We start from the raw sequence: 21087 nt of genomic DNA on the forward strand, positions 1-21087 counted from the left end.
ATGCAATTAAACTACAAAATTTTTCGTTTTAAAAAAAATCATCAGCACTGATTTTAGTTCCATAAATTTCAACAGCTTTCAAAAAATTGTTAGATGAAATTAAAGTTTTCGAAATCTAAGCGATATTCGAATAGATAAATACCATACATAGCATATTTCGGAGACTTTGAAGAGCGAACTAAGAAATTTTGTTTATTTGTCCAAATATTATTTGAAATATTATATACAAGATTTCTAAGAATGAAATAAGAAAGTTCTTTGTATGTCCAAATATTACTTGAAATTTTTTATGAATTCAGGCAAATCCGTATGTATAAAATATATATTAAATATATTGTCTCAGTAAGTCAAATACGAGAGTAATTAAATAACTAATGCTTAACCCTTTATTAGATCTCAAATCATTTATTTTTTTTTTCAAGTTAGAAATACTAGCTTATTTGTGATATAAAAATAAATTTGCATAAATAAACATAAAGCACTATGGCCATCCGTAGTTTTTTATCTTTATTAAGGACAATACATTAAGTGGAAAACTCTCTTAACAGGCTGATACCTCCAATGTCCGCTTATGGGAGATTTCACTCTATTTATTTCACATATGAACACGTAATCACTAAGCAGTGGATTTTATTATATCATATCAATTAATGTTTTGAGAGTAAAAATTCTTTCAATATTCGTAATCTTCCAATTTCACTTATGTCCAAGATAACTCAATTTACCGAAGTGAGAACAGCGTCAGTCTGATTTAGCAGCGTTTATATTTTTTCGTATCTTCTGTTCCGTAGAACACTATTTGAACTCAACATATTTTCTAGATTTCAATTCAATATTCAGTATCCAATTCACTCAATACTTTGTTTTGTAACAAATACTGGATTTGCTCCATTAATATTTCTTCCGTGAAACTGTCCTTAACCTTTTGTTCAAAGTCACTTAATCGAGATTGTTTTTGGAAAAGGAATTGCTTTTGAATTTGTATAAACTCTGCAATGTGGTCTTGTCGGTATTTTTCCGATTTTTGTTGTCGTTTTGTCAATGGATTTTCGTTTCACCTTTGTCCGTTAAAGGCTTAAGAAGCTCACTGTCGATTTATTTCTCCAATTTGGTGCATTTTTTTGTGTTTCTCTCTTCCTTTGCTGCAGCCGGCAAAACCTTGCCGTGTTTTAGTTATAGTTTTTCATTGGTCATTTTGCTTATATTCAAAGGTTTCTTCAGCGTTGAAAAATATTGTTCGTATATGAAAAAGTAACTCTGAGGAACTTTATACATAAGTGACGTGTCGTTGCTTGAATAACAAATGATAGTTTTCTTTTTAAGTACCTCATATCTGTCTAAAATCAGCTGATGTTCCTGAGATTTTTGTAGCTTTCGATAAAAACACAACACGTTCTTCTTCCTACCTTTACTTACTGCATTTAAGACAAACTACAATATGTAAAAAGAAAAAATGTGCGTGATAACTTTTTTGATTACAGGAATACGCTCTGAGGTTTCACAGTAGACATTTCTTTAAATACTTTTAAATCATTGCTTGCAGCTTATAACTAGTAAACTAAAAATACTAATCGTCTAAAATTTACCTTTTTTCACATCGTCACAAGTTTACAGTTGAAAGAAAAACGATATTATAGAAACCACTTATATTGAAATAAAATTTGAGTTTCGGTTATAAAATTAGTATATATTGGTTATATATAGTTTAAATTTTATGCTACATACAGTATGTCTCATAATTCTTTTCACAATGCAATATTTAAGTATTTTGTTTTTTTATGAGTAAATTATGAGTAAACAATAATGCGTCATGTTTTTCGTTGTCTCGAAACTTTTTTCACAATTCAGAGAAACGCAAAAAAAATACCGGATAATTAACGGTAAACTATGTTTTTGTACATTGTTTGATTGTCGCTGCTCTTAGAGTTGAGGCAACATTTAGTTACATGTAATTCGCGTAGGTGGCGACACTGCATCCGTTAGAAAACTTTTTAGCAATAATGCCGTGTAATCGTACAAGTGAAACTATTATACAGTTAGTTTATTATAATTTTCATAAAGGTAAATCAGCTAAAGAATTGGCTAAAATGTTTTCTCTAAATGTTAAGACAGTGTACAACATTATATATCGCGCAGAAAAAGAGAATCGGTTAGAATTAAAAGAACCCAGTGGCAGGCCAAAAAAGATTACACCAAGGATGGAAAGGTTAATAATCAAACAAATTGACAATAAACCACAGTGCAGCCTTAGAATGTTAGCTGCAGATTTGAAGGAACGCAATATTGTGCAAGTAGGCAATTAAACCGTGCGAAGAGTTCTCTTAAAACACAAATATACTTCAAGAAGTGCAAGAAAAACACCATTGCTATCACAAATTAACGTTGAAAAACGGCTTTCTTTTGCTCTAACTCACATTTCACATCCACTGGAATACTGGGACGATGTAGTGTTTTGTGATGAGACGAAAATAATACTACCACGATGGACCTCAAAGAGTTTGGAGGAAGCCGCTTACAGCCCTACAAAACAAGAACATTATTCCCACAGTAAAATTTGGAAAGCTGAGTGTTATGGTGTGCGGTTGTATTTGTAGCAAAGGTGTTGGCGAAATCAGAATTATTGAAGATAATATGACAAAAGAAATATATTTCGACATTTTACGTAGCAATTTAAAAAGAAGTGTGCAAAAATTTGGGCTAGTGGATCCAAACAATCCCAATAAATTGAATTACAAATTATATCAAGACAATGATCCCAAGCACAAGTCTTATATATGCAGGACTTGGTTGCTATATAATTGCTCAAAAGTGCTAGATACTCCTGCGCAAAGCCCAGACATCAATCCTATAGAAAACTTATGGGCATATTTGAAAAAAAAAGTGGCAAAACGGTGCCCTACAAACAAAAGCACCCTAATACAGTGCATCAAAGAGGAGTGGGAGAAGATCCCACAGGAATATGACATAAAAAAGCTAATTTCAACGATGCCACGGAGGCTACAATGTGTAGTAGACGCTGCAGGTGGTCACACCAAATATTAACATAAAAATGCTCGCGTGTACTGATTGAAACTTTAATTGTGGTGAAATGTGCAAAGAATTTTGAGACAGTACAGAATAAGATATTTTTTGTTTTTGATTTATTTCTTCTAATATACTTTAAATATATAATTGTTTTTGATTCAGAAATAATAAAAAAATATAATGAAAATTATTATGTTATAAAAAAATTCTTAAATAAATATGTATGTGCGTTACTTTCAAAATTCACTTTGAACATATTACTCCGTCAAATGTTGTCATATGAAAAGATTTATGAGACATACTGTATATGCAATATGAAGTAGTGAATCGTAAGAAATAAAAAAAATCAATTTCGATTCTTTTGATTATACGTTGTTTTGCATTTTAAGTGACGACATATACTTTTACTAGAGTTCACAGTTCTACTTTAGTTGCTTCGTTCTCGAATTTCTACGCTGTTGAAAACACTTGTTTCATTGAAAGCATTACTAAGAAAATACTTTCAAGTACTGGTAACAATTCCTAGCAGTTTTTGTTATTTAAAGGACTTTATTTTCTATCGAACTATTAGCAACGTTCTAGCTTTCTATTTGTAGTTCGATTTCCAATAAATCCCTCTACTAATTTACGAACATAAAGAGCTTAGTATTTTACCCTTAAAAGCTTGTGCACACTTGACCAGCAACTACGGAATCTTAATAAAGTGACCGCTAATTATGCTCACGAAGGTCAAGTGGACAACTTACATACAGAATACTTGAATTCAAATGCACTTGAGACACACGTACTCACCTATACATATGTATGTAGTATGCGCTTGTTCACCTTTCATTCTTGAACGAAGCTCTGCAAGTGCCCAAATAGTAATCAGTTGGAGGTTGAGCTCAGAAATGAAAAGAAAATAAAAGCGAAGTACGAAAAGTAGCGCCATATCAAACAATCAGGTCAAGTGCACCCACCGGTATGTAACATTGTAGCATTTTTTAAATGGATCATTTAAGTGGGAGGGAAAATCAAATAGAAAGCATAGAAGTAGAAGAGGAAAACAAAGCATGAAAAAAGCAGATTATGGCAAATTGCCATTTCTGAATGACACTGAGCTTAGATTAGCGGACTAATATTAGCATGACCGTTGTGCATACTCATTGTAAATGTATTAGTGTTGGCAGTTAGCGCCTCAGCGTTTAAATTTCTAATGAACTCAGGGTGGAAATGTGTACTTTTCTCGCGCTGTGCTCTGTATGTTAAATTGCACGGAATGGTAATGTAATTTGTAATGGATTGTAAATTGCTTTTTATTTGCGCGAATAATGTAGTCGAAATAAAACATTTAAGACTACAGACGTTTGAGTGAAGTGAATATGACTCTACATTGGGCTACATGTAGCAGGTGGTTAATCAGAATAATTTATATAATTTAACAAAATAATTAGGTAATTTTTTAAAGCAAGTGAACAATATATATTATTCTGGAATCAAAAACAAAAACAACTGTTTTGAGATAAGTAAAATTTTCAGGATTTTTTATACATGCATACATGTAACTATCGGAACTGGTTCTTCTGTCTTGTATTATTTAGGATTACAAATCTTCAAGACACTTTCTATTTTAAATGCCAAGGCCAAGGTAAAAATAAAGCCTTTTCTCCTTGAAGTTGCCTGGTACCTACTTGAACAATTTTTATAATTTATTTATTTTTTTTTATATGCGCATTATTGTAATTCTTATTTTATCAGTTTTCATTTATTGCTCTTTTAATAGCTGAAAACTATGGAAAATAAAATAAAGCCAAAACTATGCTTAATTGTTAAATTTATTTTAAAAATAGTTCAAAAATGCTATTAAAGTATTTTAAAATCCGATTGTGAGTTGTCTTGAAAACTTGTTTAGCTTAGATTACTTAGTTGGTCGATACCCAAGATGGCGCGGAATCACGCTTACACTGATAGGTACTGTGCTTTGTGAAGCCAGATAAAAACTCCGCATTTTAGTTATTAGTTCTCGACAAAGCATTTTTCTTAATCTGCTTAAATGCTTTACTTCTACATATTCCCGCTGATTCCCCTGGATGTTTAAAAGTGTGAGATCCAAGGTATGCTATCTATCATTGATCTGCCAAAAGTGTAACTTTTGAATTATATTTATTGTTAAATTATTTAAAGGCAATATATTTTTTCACAACTCTTATATCCCTTAAAAACAGCAATTTTTTCTCATATAAAAAATAAAATATTTTATTTGAATTTTTTATTGTTACAAACATACACTATGAATAAAGAGATTCTGAAACTTTTGGAAAAAAATATTTTAAACTTGGCTATTGCGACGACAATTTCGCTTACCCCTCGGAAAACAGATGCGTGGCTTTCGCAGAATAACTTCTTACAGGATCACCTAAAGTCAAAAAAATTCGTGTTTTAGTTAAAACCTTAACCTAGGACTTTAAAAATAGAATAAAGTTAAAATAGGATTTTTGGCGGACATTAAAAAAATGAAAATTTAAGTGAAAATTTCGCGGCATTTTTTTCCGCATTAGTTGTATTCGAAAAAAAAATCGTTTGCCCAAGTCTTTAAAAATAGTATCTCAAAGAGCTGTGTAAAATTTCATGAAGATCAGTTAAGTTGTTCTCGAGAAATCTTGACAACCGACTTCAAAAACATAGTTTCGAGAAAAACGCGTTAAAGGCGGCACACTTAGCCCAGCTAGCCTCGAGCGCACAAGTTCTCAAGGCTGTATTTCCGAAAGTTTTACTCGAATCAACTTAAAAATTTAGAACAATATTCTAGAGGTATTGTAGAATTTAATAAAATAAATTTTTTCAAACTCGTAAATCCATGTAACCAAGGCCGAGGCATGCATTTGAAATTTTTTTGGGTCTAAAAGAAAGCAAAAAAGTTATTTACCATCAAGTTGTTAAGAAGATATGTTATTTATTCACAGTGTGGCAATACATAAACAATTATAATTCAAAATGTATGTCAAGTCCGTCCTGATTGCAAGCCTCCAAATGATCTAAAAAAGAAAAATGAATAAAAATATTGTTTAGCTAGATGAATCCTGCTATTATATTAACTTGTTGTGCAAAAACAATTTACTAAAAAAAATTGAAATATATTTGAAGAAGACTGCGTTTCAAGCAACCCGGCTAATTACATAGAATTGAAAAATTCACAAAAGTTTTTTAAGAAAGTTAGTTACAAATTAATACATCTTTTTCCGGGAAAAGTAATAAAAAATTTTGTTTCACTTTAAAATAAAAATTCTTAAGCAAAGGTGGTCAAATATTAGTAGAAATTTTGAAATTGAATTTTTTGCACGGAGACGTTTTGGTATGCCTTGAACCAAATTATCTAATATTTTCATTGGAATATTATCACATTGACGCTTCATTTCTAAGAAAAATTATTAGAATGGCTGCTTTTTGGTATTTTGGAGTCCAAAATCGGTCACAAATGGTCACTTGGACTTAATTCCGGTGACTAAGCTGATCAGTTCAGTTTTTCAATTAAGCTTTCTTCGAAAAAGCGAGTAGCCAAGTAAGAGATGTGTTTGCTTACCTGTTTTTGGAATCCTTTGCTTGAATTTGGATTCATCGAACCAAATTATTTTGTCCCAAAATGTGGTTGGCATATTTAAATATTGTTTTGCAAATTCCAGTTTGGTTTCCTATTCGCTATGGAAATCATAGGGCGATTTCTTGCGACATAGCTTTTCAAATAAAATGTTCGTAGTTTCTTTTGCATTTTACTAATTAAAGCATCGAAAGTGGCTTTAGTTCTTTCGTGGAAGGATGTTGGCCAAGATCTTTTTGCAAAATTCGCCACAAAGACGTCACAGTAATACCCAACGCTTGAGAGCGACGTGTGAGAGACTGATTTGGGTCTTTCTCAATAGGTGCGCTAGCGGCAGCACGGGAACATTTTTACTGTGCCTGCGGATTCAAGTTTTTCCACTAGACGCCACATATATATACTTATATATATGTATATATATATATTTATATATATATATATATATATACTTATATATATGTATATATATATATTTATATATAGATATATGGATAATGGCACTGTAAAGCTTTTAAATTTCCGAAAATAACTAAATTCTCTTGAAAAGTGAAGTCTACGCTAAATTCCCCCACTATCCGAAATGTATTAGTTCCTTCGTTGTAGCCTGAGACATTCAAAGGCAAATATGTTGTTGTCTTTCAAATATATCAATTTGTTTGATTACAACAATAATGAAATCATTTGTTAAATTATTATGCTCTTCTGGTTCTAAGTTTTATGAACAGCTATTATGTTTAATTGAATTGATCTGAAAAAAAGAAAAAGCATTAACTTAGGTGACACCAAAGCTATAATCCCATTCACAAATACCTTACAAGAAATAGTTTCTGATCATTCAGTTTGTTTGGAAGCTATGTAATATAGTGATCCTACATCGACAATTCCGATAAACAGGCATCTTCTTGGGGAGTAAAGAACGTGTGCAAAGTCTCAAAAACTGAGGGACTAGTTTGTATTTATACAGACGAACGGACAGTCAAATGGACATGGCTAAATCATTTCAGCTCGGCACATTGTCCCATTATGTATATATCTCATAGGGTCTCAGCCATTTCCTTCAGGGTGCTACAAACATTGTGGCCATACCAGGTTCAGTATATAATTATAATTACCGTCTTCGTACCGTGCTATGATGGATACTTCATGCCACGTCGTTTAGGATTGTTTTCTCTACGGAATCTATTCTGAATAGTATCCAGCCAATAGGTATTGATTCTGCTATAGAACGATAGACCAGAAGCCGTTGGACCTCTGGATAATCCCCAAGGTGGAGTGATATCTCCGCTTCTATGGACATTAGTGGTGAATAAACTGCTAATGAACTTGGAAGGCAAAGCCCTCAAGATAGTAGCATATGCGGACAACAATGCCATCTGAATAACTGATAGGTGTCTACAGACCATTAGCAGCATTGTGAGCACCACTCTTAATCCGGGGTTGAACACGTAGAAAAGGGATTTGCTTGTGTTCACAAGAAAGTAAAAAATTCCTCTATGGAGGGTCCCTTCTATAAATGGGACACAACTTTCCTTCAAGGACAGCACCAAGTACCTTGGAGTAATCTGGAATAGCAAACTGCTGTGGAAGGACAACGTGGAAGAAAGAGTAAGGAAAGCTAGCAGTGCTTTATATGCGTGTAGGTTATTGTAAAACCAATTCTGCTCTACGGTGCAGTAGTATGGTGTACAGGCGAACGGAAATACACCTACCGGAAGCCAAAAGAAAAAGTTCACAGGCTCGTTGCTCTGTGCATAACGGAAACTCACGGAACAACTCCAGTGGCGGCTCTTGAACTGGTACTAAAGCTGCCACCAATGACCTCTTCGCTCTTGGAGCAAAATCGGTGGACGACTACCGAACTTTTAGGCATAGCTCACTGGGTAACGGCAGTTGCACCAACATCGACCACATGATCCCACTTTTCAACTGAGAAAGAGCATCTTAAAATTTACACGGATGGCTCGAAAATGGACGAGAGAGTTGGTGCGGGTATATACTGTCCACAGTTAGGCATTACAGCCTTTTAAATTGTCAGACCACTTCATTATATTTAAAGCTGAGGTCTTTGATATTGCGAAAGCCACGAAGCTGGCCTCTAATGCAACTACAGGCAATTCGAGAGTCAACATCTACGTAGACTGCCAAGCAGCAATCAGGGAGGCAGTAAACTCGTATCGCATATCGGCCAGAGGTGTCTTGGGAAGCAGAGCAGCAGTGGAAAGTGTTGCCAAAAGAAACTAACTTCACTTCTACTGGATGCCAGGTCACAAAGGCATCGAGGGCAATGAAATAGTGGGCGAGATTGTCAAGAACATCTCTTGGACTTAGCAACTGAACTCCATCCGGTATCGCAAAGAACCAAAACTGGTCTATGCGTGGCTTATTGGCCTACCAAATTAACCTAACCTAACCTGTTAATGTTCTTGAAATGCAATCATACATACAACACATATACATACATCTAGACAAAATTTATTATGAGCTTAAGGGTTTCGAAAGTGAAATTCAAAACGAAATAAATAAAAAAAAAATAATAATAAAAAATTTGCTTGAACATTTTTTTCGCTTACGTTAAGTTTGCCTGAGTGCGGCACATAATTTCACTTGGCCTGGTTTTAAAAAATTTTAAGCGTGCCACATGCCACAGTTATTTAGGAGCAAAGTTAAAAGACCGAAAAAATAAAACTAGGACGTAATAATAGAAAAAGTATATGCGCAGATAACTGTCTAGGTGTAGGTTTAAAGAAACTATATAGTATTTAGTTACAAATAACTTTGGAAGAAGCGCTCAAGCCAGCGATTGAGGTTAGTAGCAAGCCTATAAAACTAATAAAACTATAAGTATGCAATCAGTGAGTATGTCGGAAACGCTGCTGCGCGCACACCAAAGCATTCGAGGTGGCTAGCGGAAAGTTTAAAGTTGAAGTTGCAAGAACTCAGCAAGTTAATGGAGTGGAATGCTTTAGCGGCGTTATATGGCCACAGTTAAAGAGCGCTGCCGTTACGAACTCTGGCTGCAAGCGTTGAAAAGCGAGCAAAAAATTCTATTTCAGCGGTTTTTCTTTTAATGGCAGTTATTTTTCTAAGCAGGAATATATAAAAACATATTGTATATATTTTTTCAATATGTTTTTTTTTTGTTTAGCAAAAATGAAGTGAAATAAGAAGAAAAGTTAGCAACCGTAAGGCTTGCTTTTAGAAATTTATATAGTTTTCTCGCTAACCGCTGGCTCCTGCGAAACGCGCCAAATTGTGCTCTTGCCTAACAAGGAAACTTTAATGTTTAAAGGCGGCGCAGGCGGATAAGAAAAAGGTGACGTAAATTAAGAACTGCAAAAAGGAAAATAAAAATCAGAAAAAAGTGCACAGAAAATTAAGGTGAGCGTTGAGCTAAGCTAAAAAGTGAGTCTTGTGTACGTTTCAATTAATGTAAAAGTTTTTCGTAGTCACAGAAAATACCAACAAATTGAAGCGGCGTGTAGACATAGGGCGCGCAAAGGATCTGAGAGCAAAAATAGATGTTAATGCAGCAAAGGAGATGTGGAAAACTCTCACAAAAACTTAAAGCATAAAAACATAAAAAACCAAATTCCAAACACAATGTAAATGTGTAGGCGGCAAAAAGCAAGCAACAACACCGTAATTGTGGGTAAACGGGGCACAGAAAAGTGCAGCTTACAACAACAAGCTTAGATATAAAATAAGTAATGACTACAACAATAATTTAACACGCGCGCTGCACTTAAAACTATGTTGTGGCATGTGGGCGTGTTGACGATTAAAATGAGAAACAAAAACAAAAAACACGCTATAAACACCATAAAAAGTGAAAGCTGTTGGCTGAAATATCCCAGCAGGCCCGAGAGCTTGCATGCGCTGCGCTAACTTTTGACCCACACTCACACATGCATACAACGCTAACACTTACATAAGCCCATGAGCGGCCGCGCGTGTGCTCAGTTACAAAAAACTGTTACTTTATAACATTATATATACTTGCATAAGTGGTATTAAGCGTGTAAGGTCAGGCCGCGTCCCAGCGCTGCAGGTTAACTGCAAATAAAAAAGCGCACAGCAAAAGAAAATAAACAAACATATAAAATTGCATTAGTGCAAATGCGTGCCGTGGCTGAAAATTATGCTGGTGGCAGCTTAAGAGATTATAAATTATAATATGCGATATCCGCCAGCTCAACGCTGCTGCAGTGCTGGCTGAAAGTAGAAGTGAAAAATTTGGAAATTTTTATAGAGTGAAAATGAATTGCTTGCGAAAGTAAAAGTGAAGTTATATGTTTGCACAAATTAATGAAATATAAGCCATGCAAAATTTATTAGAGAAAATACAAAAGAAATTCGTTAAAAATTTATGTGATTCAATCATTTTCAACATTTATTAATTAAAAGCTCGTAGCAGCTTTAATAGAAATCAGTTATTCATTGATTCAAAAACAATAAATAAATAACAAAATAAAAAATTGCAAAAAATTATTAATTTCTGCAGCCATAAGTTAATTGGTTTTGCACTTTAACTGATTGCTACCTAAAAAAAAAAACATTTTTTTTGTAAAAAAGAGAAATACAAAAATTTATCTATTTTTTAAATTTCTCCTTTTTTATTGTTATTTTCGAATTTTTTTATTTCTTCTTTTTTATTGTTCTATTTGTGTGTGTATATGAATTTACAGCGTCTATCAAAAGGGATGACGTGATTTAGCTAATATGTGTGAAAGTTTAGCAGTGTATTCTGTGAGGTTTCCACTAAAGTTTGGCAATGTCACGTTTCTTTTCGATAAAATGATTGGAAATTGTTCAAGAATGTTTATGGGCTATACCAGTGTGACGCATGAAAAACTCGGGGATTTACGTGCATCTTTTTAAAAGAAAGTACTCGATTCAATGTTTCGAACTTCTTTGAACGTAATAAGGTATATATTCACCTATATTTTAATATTTTTTCTTTTACAAAAACATTGAAAAATAACGGAGTTATGTGCTGTCTTCGGCGGTACCAAAAAAAAAGTGCCTCAACTGCTGACATGATATCGGCCGAATGAGTTATTGAAACAAAAAAACTTAAAAAGTTTATTAAACTGAAAAATATTTCCTATACAATGACCTATGATCTTATCAAAGATTAACAAAATGGCGTAATTTTGAAAAAAATTTCGTTTTTTATGTAAAAATTGGTCATTTTTCTAATGCCAAATTGACAATTTTCAACCAATCAAAAAGATCAAAAATACCCAGTTTTAATTTGAAGTCGATCGGTTAATCTCTCGTTGAGACAATTTTGAAAAATGTCCTTTCGAGAAAAACGCGTTTAAAGTTTCACTTATACATACATATGTATATGTTTGCACCTGCGGTCGCTCTTTAGAACGCTGCCATCTAAAAACTATTCAAGATGCGACCTTGTCGATTTCACACAATATTTTTGGAGATATAAACTATCGAAAAAGCAAAAAAAAAATTTTTTTCTTGAAAGTGTCACACTGGTATAGCCCCTTAAGCAAATTCACTTTCTCGGGAACTATTGTATCTGCCCTTCACGCTAAACAGGGTCAACATATTACTCCTTCTGACCTTACTATTCAATGTTTCATTGCAAAATTCGAAAATGTTTATAATCTTCATGATAGTATGCCATCTGAGAAAAACCTGTAGTGGGGGCTTTATACCGTTCAGGCCAATATTGCGGCTTAACGTTATTCTACACAGTTGTGTCTGGGTTAGTGTTTTCGATGACAGCATGTCGAGTTTTGTCGTTGCATCCGTATAAGATTGTCTACAGACTTTTTTACCTGGAATTTGATTAAATCGACGCAGACGGTATCGGTTTTCAACGATACGGTGCGCCGCTACATGTTTCGCGTCAAAATATGTTCAGATTACATGCAGAATTTGGCAATTTATTGATTTCGAGAAACGGTCCAAGATTATGTAATTTAACTCCTCTAGATTGTTTTCTCCGCCCGTCAACCAGCAATGCTCACGACCTCGAAGATAACGTTCAACGTACAATTGGGGAAATTCCGACCGAAACGTTTCACCCGGTCATCGAAAATTGACGTAAATGGGTGGATATATGCAAATAGAGCCGCTGTGGCTATTCGACCGATATTTTGTTCAAATCTTATATTGATTTGCAGTGAGTTAATCGCGTGCAGTCCACGACGATGACTGTAGATCGAACTTCGGAGTGAAATGATGGAGCCATGTTTCCTTCATTGTCACATATCGACGCAAAATCTTGGGTTTATTATGCTCGAATAACTCCAAATACTGCTCCGAGTCATCAAATCGTCCATGTTTTTGATCAAAAGTCAGCTCGCGCGGCACCCACTTTGCACAGAGCTTCCTCATATACAACTAATCATAAATTCTATAATGTATACGTTCAGTGGATATCAGTGATAAAGTGATGCCCAACCTATTTCATTTTGGGAGCGTCTCAAAATTAGCCTTTTTTAAATTTTCCATTACGGTCAAATCGGACAAATCGAACAAAGTAATTACTTTTCGGCATTTAAATTAAAACACAAAACATTTATTCTTCTTCTTAATTAAACAAACAAAACATTTATTATGATTAAAAATTATCATATAGAGGTTGTTTTGCGTAGAAGTATTTAAGCTTGTTAGCTCTCAATTAATAAATGTTTTTGATAATTTTCCACAGAAAATTAATACTACGATACAAGACATTACAAAATGTTTCATTAAACACATTCAAATTTCACATTTTCCTAATTTTTTGTTGCTTTACATTTTTTATTAGTGGTCTTGAACAATGTAACAGATCCCTCCCTTTATTAGATATTATTAGTGAGGTATTGCACCGCGACCTAGGGTCTATTGTGCCTTATCCCTTCCTTTACATATTTTTATGTTAAGATTTCAATCTGGCCATCCCTAGATTCCAATTGCTTTGTCACTTCCAATGAGAGACGAGTTGGGCATCTGCTTAGACTGCGGGTTATCTTGAACAACTTCAGTTTACGGTCATTCAAAAACATTTGGCGTTTTCGTTGGAAACAACGTCTTTTCGGCAGTCTTCGGTGTACATTTCACCATGTCTAAACTTAGCATACCAGTTCTTGATGATTGATTTTCCTGGGGCGGTGTTGGGAAACTCGTCATCAAGCCAAGCTTTTGCTTCAACTGTCTTTTTTTTTCTTCAGAAAGCAATATTTTTTCAAGACGGCAAATTTTTTTTATCAATTTTTTTACAATGGCAAAATGTGCAACACTCAAACAGATTTAATTCCCAAACTAATAATTTGATACAAAATATACACTCACCTTCAGGGCTAGCTAATCATATGATTTACCCTCATTGAAGTAATAGAAGTGGTGGCGTTCAAAAATTCATTTTGATTATTAATTGAATTTAGTAAAGTAATTATACATATATTTGATAATGGAAAAGCATTAAATATGTATATAGTTGTTTCGCAAGTTTAAAGTAGTGCTGTTTTAGGTTAGAAATCTATTTTAAGACAAAGACCTATACGAATTCCACTAGGACAGCTAAGAATGCTGGTTCATTGTGATTATTGGTACCTCTAGATATCTATAGTATATAATAGACTCATGATTGCAATAATCTTGCTGACTAAAGAAGTTTTGTGTGTTTTCAGAAAATATGTTTTAAATGAACAGATTTCTTGGAACAGATTTCCCTCATGATAAAAATGCTGTAAAAATGTCAGCCCTTTTGAATTCTCATATAATACTTGTGGTATCTAACTATTTGAGGGTTAAAAAAAACATTTCGAGAACCTTTTTACCAAGCAAGGCAACCTTTAGTAATATTGCAAATAATTTTTCTATAAATTATGGACAGAACTGATGGGATTCGGGTATTACGTGAACTGTTTTTTTCGAAAATTTTGCTTAACGAATTTTATCTATTATTATTAACCATGTAATTGACGCTTTGAGCAGCATTCTTCGGGTTCGATTCCAACCTGAATGCTATACATGTATCATGAGAACATGAAGTCCTTTTTTTGTTTGGGAAATATTCTTCGACTTACATACAGACTGTAAGTTAGTTTAGGCAAAAAGCAAATTACTTCTGAATGAATTCGCAAAAATTTTAATTTATAACTATTATTGCGCTCAACTCAACTGCCGAACTATAAAATATTGGAATTCAACTGCAATGAGTATAGGTTACTGAATTATGCAGCAAAAACTATAATTTTTTGCGAAATATAACAATTAGGTCCAAATAATGTAATATGATCTCTAGAGATTCATTAAAACATTTATGAAATAAAGAAAAAGTAAAAAAAAAATAATAATTCCTGAGTAGAACCAAGTACAGAGCCCAGATAAAGAGACCAAATTTCGCCAATTTGTGCCACTTTTCAAGAAAAAGTAATGAAGTTTATCCTTTTTTTATTTTTTATTAGACATACCTTAAAATTTATAAAAAAAAATGTTGAATTTTGATTCTCGAAAACATCGGCGAAGCTGATATTCGTACCGCGTGAAATTTGAAACAAAATAAAATGATGAAATCTTAGTCTCAAAAAGACTTTCTAAAAAACTACTTACAGTTCTATTATAGATTTATATAAATTTTCCCCAATGGTCCGACTCGAAAAAGGTGAAATTTTTATTACAAAAATCAGCAGTAAAATGTTTTTAAAAAAAGTTGTAATAATTTCAAAAGAAAAAGAACTGTTTACTAGTTGTTTGTAAGGCTTCAGTTACAATTCCATTATTATTTATTTATTTATTGACACTTACACATGTGCTTGCCACAAATGACAACTGCGCTAATCAATAATCGAGTGCACGCGTCAATATTTATCCAGAAAATATAAATACAGACAACACAACACTTTGATGACCTTAACACTGCACATCAAGTGTACAAAGTGAAATACTTGACAAACTGGTCGACGGTTCATTGAACTACTACGCCACTATCATTAGTGTAGTGTATGCAACCGGAACACAAAGCATACGCCCATTAAATATAATAATGTGCGCTCTAACAAGACGAGTGAGCGAGGAGTTGAAGCAGAAATATTGTAAGTATCGCACGCCCTCAATTATCTGAGTAATAAATATCTAAACTACTGTGCGAGTACATAACAACAAGTTCAGTTACCAAAGCTTGCATTACCAATATGTGCATAAATATGTGTTTGCAGATATGTCTCAACCATTTTTCATTTCTCTCGCTGCCATTGTTTTCTTGTGGTTTAATGCTGCTTGCTTCTTATAAGAAATAAATCTCACCACCCTTTTGTACCGTAATTTGCTGTATGCGGACTTAGCATAAACGCATGCCTTTCACGTTACATAACTTCACCGAGAAGCGTAGTCTAGATAATGTTAGGCCAGCGGCAAGCACTGTGTTTTCCATTAATTTTGTAAGCTTATAAAAATATACATTCCGCATAGTATTTTAGTTGTAATAGTGTAATGGCGAGCTGTGCGTGCCTAAAATTCATTTTCGTGAAATGGCAACCTTTTTTCACGCACGCTCCTAATGCTCATGTTATGCGATAACACTTACATACATACACACCCACACATATATATCTTTATGTAGTTTAAAAGCTGATTATATATGTGTACACACCCAAATAGGTGCTGTGCTGCAGCAGCAACAACACTTTACTGGCACCATGGATTTAATTTTGGGTCACCATGTCGTATACGTAACAATGTGCCATACATTGTATACACTGTGCAAAGCAAATGTTACGTATACGCCAAGGTGACGGCACAGCTCTCTATATTACAGCTATGTTGTACTGCATGTACGCTGGTGGGCACGCGCGTGTTATTTGCGCATAACTCTTTGCACAGGCGGCCTTTACTTTCACGCGCACGCATCGCCTTTAAATACTTGTACAACAGCTCGGCCGAGCTAAGCCTAGGATTGCCTTTGCTGATTTTCGAATTTTCCACTCTCACAGTATGTAACACATATACACTGTTGGGTTTGGTTTGTTTAAGAGGCCGCAAAATTTTTGTTCTGCTTTTAGTTTTATTGTCTATTAAGTTAAGTGGAAAAGTTCAAAGTGAAAGATTTTCTGAGAAATGGCTGTAGTCGGCGGTTATATAGATAATATTTCGTAGAAAACAATATTAATTTGATAATTTGCATACTAATTTTCATTTCGTTTTTTATTTGCGAAGTTTCCAACTGTGATTTACTTAAATGTTGAGTAGTTCCGTTTCCGGTCACGATTTCAATAGAAATGTGTATATGAAATTCAATTAATTTCTTAGTTCCCAGAGTTTATATCAGTTGGAAAATGCTAGTTGATTAATTTTGAATTTTATGTCTAAAAATGGTTTTGCTAATGCTTGTTTTTTCTTTATTTTTTTATATTTTTTTGTAATTTTTTTTTTTTAATTCAATAAGAAGAGTTGCTAAATCATTATAACTCAGAAGATTTTAATATCTTTGACATTCGCGAAATTTAAGTTTTGGGTGGCAAGACTTTTCTGTAGTATTAGTCTCAGGTAATTTGGATGTATAGGTGTATAAATTGACAAAAATTATATGTATGTCAGATTAAATTTTTATTACTAAAATATTTTTATCTTGCCCCTCACAAAAAATATTCACAACTTATAATGGTTAGTTGTTGAAATTGTTTTTTTTCTGAACAACAGCAAAATTATCAATAGTAGAACAAGAACCCTATAAATTGTATCTTGAATCTTGTTTGGAATAATATTTTTTTCTTTCAAAAGAATAAAAAAAAATATTTTTTTTATAAAATATGAGGGATTTCAATTCTACACTACCTTTTTTAATTTTTTATAAAATTTTTTTATGAACCGCTTTCACTTCGAGCGAGTACATAGCGTGATTAATTAATATTTTCGATTGACGTCACAGATTCATACATATTTTGTCGTTATTTATCTCACTATTTTATGCTTTTTACTGATTTCTAGTGTCCGAGTATTTCCTTTTTTAATTTAAGAAAGACTGATGAATATAATATATAATATTTTTAATAAATGAGTGGAAAGCACTTACAATTTTTAATGTTCGAATTGCTTGACATTAAAGTAGGAATAAAAGATGGATCTTTAAACCCTATTGTATACTTCCTACATAAGCCCGAAGCAATTCAGGCGATAACAGTAATTTTTTCACATTTTTAAATCAAGTATGAATATCCAGATCAGGTTCATAAGTAGAGTATACGTACTGATCCAAACATAGAATATAAACCCACCAATTAAAAAAGGTTTAATTCTTACTGATATACACTAAAAGTTGACTGATGTAGTTAAAACGGTTGAGATTTAACAAGTGCATAGCTTAGAAAACCTCTATTATAATCAACATTAACAAATAATGTAAATAATTAAAACATTATTTATAAATTTAAAGAGTTAAATGGGTATCCTTGGATAACAAGCAGCCTTTTTTCAACAATTTTTTTCTCATATAAAAAATTAAATATTTTTTTTAGAATTTTTCATTGTTACCAACACACACTATAAACACAGAAATTTTAAAATTTCTAGAAAAAAAGATGCTCCACGTTGGCACGATAGCTTCTTACAAGATCATCTAAAGTTACAAAATACGTGTTTTAGTTGCTACCTTAATTTAGAACTTTCACGAAGGAAAAAATAACTCAAAATTGAATTTTTGGCAGACATTTTTACAAAAAAATAAAAATTTCAGTGAAAATTTCTCGACACTTTTTTCTTCAAATAGTTGCAATCGCAAAAAAAATCTAAGTCCAAGTCTTTAAGAATTGTATCTCAAAGACTTTTTCAATAATTAATTTCATTAAGATCGGTGAGTAGTTCTCGAGAAATCCTGCCCAATGATTTCGAAAACACTGTTTCGAGAAAAACGCGTTCAAAGACAGTTAGCTAGCTTCGAGCGCACAAGTTCTCAATGCTGTATCTCCGAAACTATTACTCGGATCAACTTGACAAACAATAATCTAGAGGTGTTGTAGAATTTAAAGGTAATAAAAAAATCGATTTTTTTAAACCCTTAAACCATTTATTAAAATAATATTTTTTTAACTAAGTCATAAACAGTTATTCACCAAGGCTTTAAAGTGTTAGATTTAAGACAACTTTAGCAAAACTCTTGCTTCTAAGGAAAATTGCAATGCTTTTTGTATAGGTTGGGATCCTGCACTTGACGCGAATTTCAACATATTATGTGGCCTCATTAACGATACCTCTTTCAATGTCTTCAAATGTTGGTCACCATTTTTTGAAAAGCGTGTTTAAAGTTTGGTCTTGCACTTCCAAGCAATGTGAAACGCTTTTTCAATATTGCGTGTAACTCCAAAATATTTACTGGAACGATATGAAATTTTCTATGTGTATTCTTAAATAGATGTACATTAAGAAAAAAAAAATAAAAAAAAATTTTGTAAATTCTAACAGTTTATAACCTCGTAAAGCATAACCTCTCCAATACGGGACAAGTACAAGTGTTTCTCCGGTGCCTTGCTCTTGACATTTCCCATAGTCTACTTGATCTATGAGCCGCATTATGCGGGCGTGTGCTACCTGCTGACAGTGACCAGTGAGTATACCAATTACTCTTTCACTATCTCGTTCCCTTCGATGTCTTTATGACTTGAAGTGAACTCGCTTGGTTCTAGCGACATTCTTCACTACTGACCTTCTTTCCGAGGTACTACTGGGCGATATGTTTTGTTTAATTAGTGGTTACACTGGCTCTGGTATATATTATTCTAGAATTTTACGTAAATATATCTGCTTTGTGAAGCACTACATGGAATTAGAGGGTGCTATCTCTCATGACTGCTTGAAAACTGAGACAAATTATGTTTCCATGTTGCTGGCGGTTCGATGTTAACAAAAACATACATGTACCTTTCGATAGACTCAAGCAGAGCGAAAGGTTGTGTTTTCTCTGCTAACCAGATCACTTAATCAGATATTTGTACGCCGTATATTAGTGCATTAGGTAGGTCAAGTCATAGTGTTTTCCACTGCTCAAAAAGAAAACCTATTTTTGAGTAGCCACATATACATCTCAGGTAATTTCAGATTTCAAATTTAATTTTAATTTAAACGAAATGCTACACTGTGCATTCAAAACTATGCTAAATATACGCACATATATAAATTATATTCATGCAAATACCTAGATCTATATGGGTCTAATGGCTACTCCACGCCTCCACTGTGGCTATCAACAAACGCGTGAGTTTGCCACCAAAGTTGCTAAACACCAATTTTCGGCATGCCTGTGTCTCCACTGTTGTGCCGTCTGTCTGCATGCCTGGCTAGGTTTTCCGCTTGTCAGCTGGTCTAACTGATTGCTCTGCTGCCGCTTTTCATATTCTCCTGTGCCATGAATTTTTGTCATATATTTCGCTTTGCTTTTTTACGGAATTTTCGTTAACATCACATCCCATTTTATTTCTGCTGACAGCTGGCAAAATATATATAGTATGCATATGGATATATGTTGGGGATACTTGTTTCCCTGTCCTGTTGTTTTTTGCTTTTGATTTTCCATCGCCGTAGATTGCGGCGCCTGAAAAAGTTGATGAAAGGTGGAGAATGTATGCGGCGTGTGTGTTTGGTATGAGCAGTGTGTGCGTGATATGGACTAAAACCGCAGGGAGTATTTTAAATGGCACAAACAGATAATATGTTGTAAGTACATGTGTTTATGACTACATAAATGTATGTATATATGTGCGCATGTTATTGTCCTTATATTACCTCTTTATTATTTATTAAAGCAGAGATGCGCCACATATGACCGAAAAATATAAGAAAATTGAGTTACTGCGAAATCACACAGAAACATAAGTATATATTAGCTGGCGTAATATATATATATGTATGCATATTAGGGTGTGCCAAAAAAGATTTCTGTCAAATTTATGGTTAAGTCGAACCTAGATTATAATAGGTTAGGCTAGGTTAGATGGCAGATCAAAGATCGGTAGACTGCTATATGTAGTCCCTTGTGAAGCCATAGAAATGAAGAACTTCTGTGTTCGAACTTATAAATGAGCTAAATACATATATAAATATATTAGTAGCCAATTCAAATTTGCACAGTCGTTTAATTTCCATTCCCGCGAGTATAATCTCTGAAAGTATGCGTTCCCAAATGCTTAAGGCTTGACCTCCCAAACGCGAGGCGGTTAAGGAGTGTTGAGTTCTTTTCACCCCATCTTCTTCCACACAGCTTCTGAAGATTCCCAACCTTACAGCATGGACGCCAATAGGGTTATGAACTGTTAAAAGCTCCACAACTAAGGAATGGCTGGTCTTGCTGAGGGCAAAAAGATCTCTGGATCTCTTGCGATCGATCCTGGGCCAAAAGACTTTTGCGACAGCGCATGTACCGATAGTGGTCCCGCGCTTGCCAAGCTTCCGCGTAGCCCAGCTATTTAGTAGTAGAACACAAGAGGATATTCAAGCACCGACTTGTTTCCATTCTACCGATAGCGGCCAATTATGTGGCGACTAATGCA

General features: G+C 33.7%; 1 protein-coding gene across 1 annotated transcript in view; it reads left to right on the forward strand.

Moving 5' to 3' along the window:
- The window catches only part of LOC120773849, a 111333-nt gene that overhangs the window by 3873 nt on the left and 86373 nt on the right, over positions 1–21087 (forward strand). The gene's annotated exons all lie outside the window — the stretch shown is intronic.

This window comes from Bactrocera tryoni, chromosome 4 (assembly GCF_016617805.1).
Source record: "Bactrocera tryoni isolate S06 chromosome 4, CSIRO_BtryS06_freeze2, whole genome shotgun sequence".
Taxonomy (NCBI): domain Eukaryota; kingdom Metazoa; phylum Arthropoda; class Insecta; order Diptera; family Tephritidae; genus Bactrocera; species Bactrocera tryoni.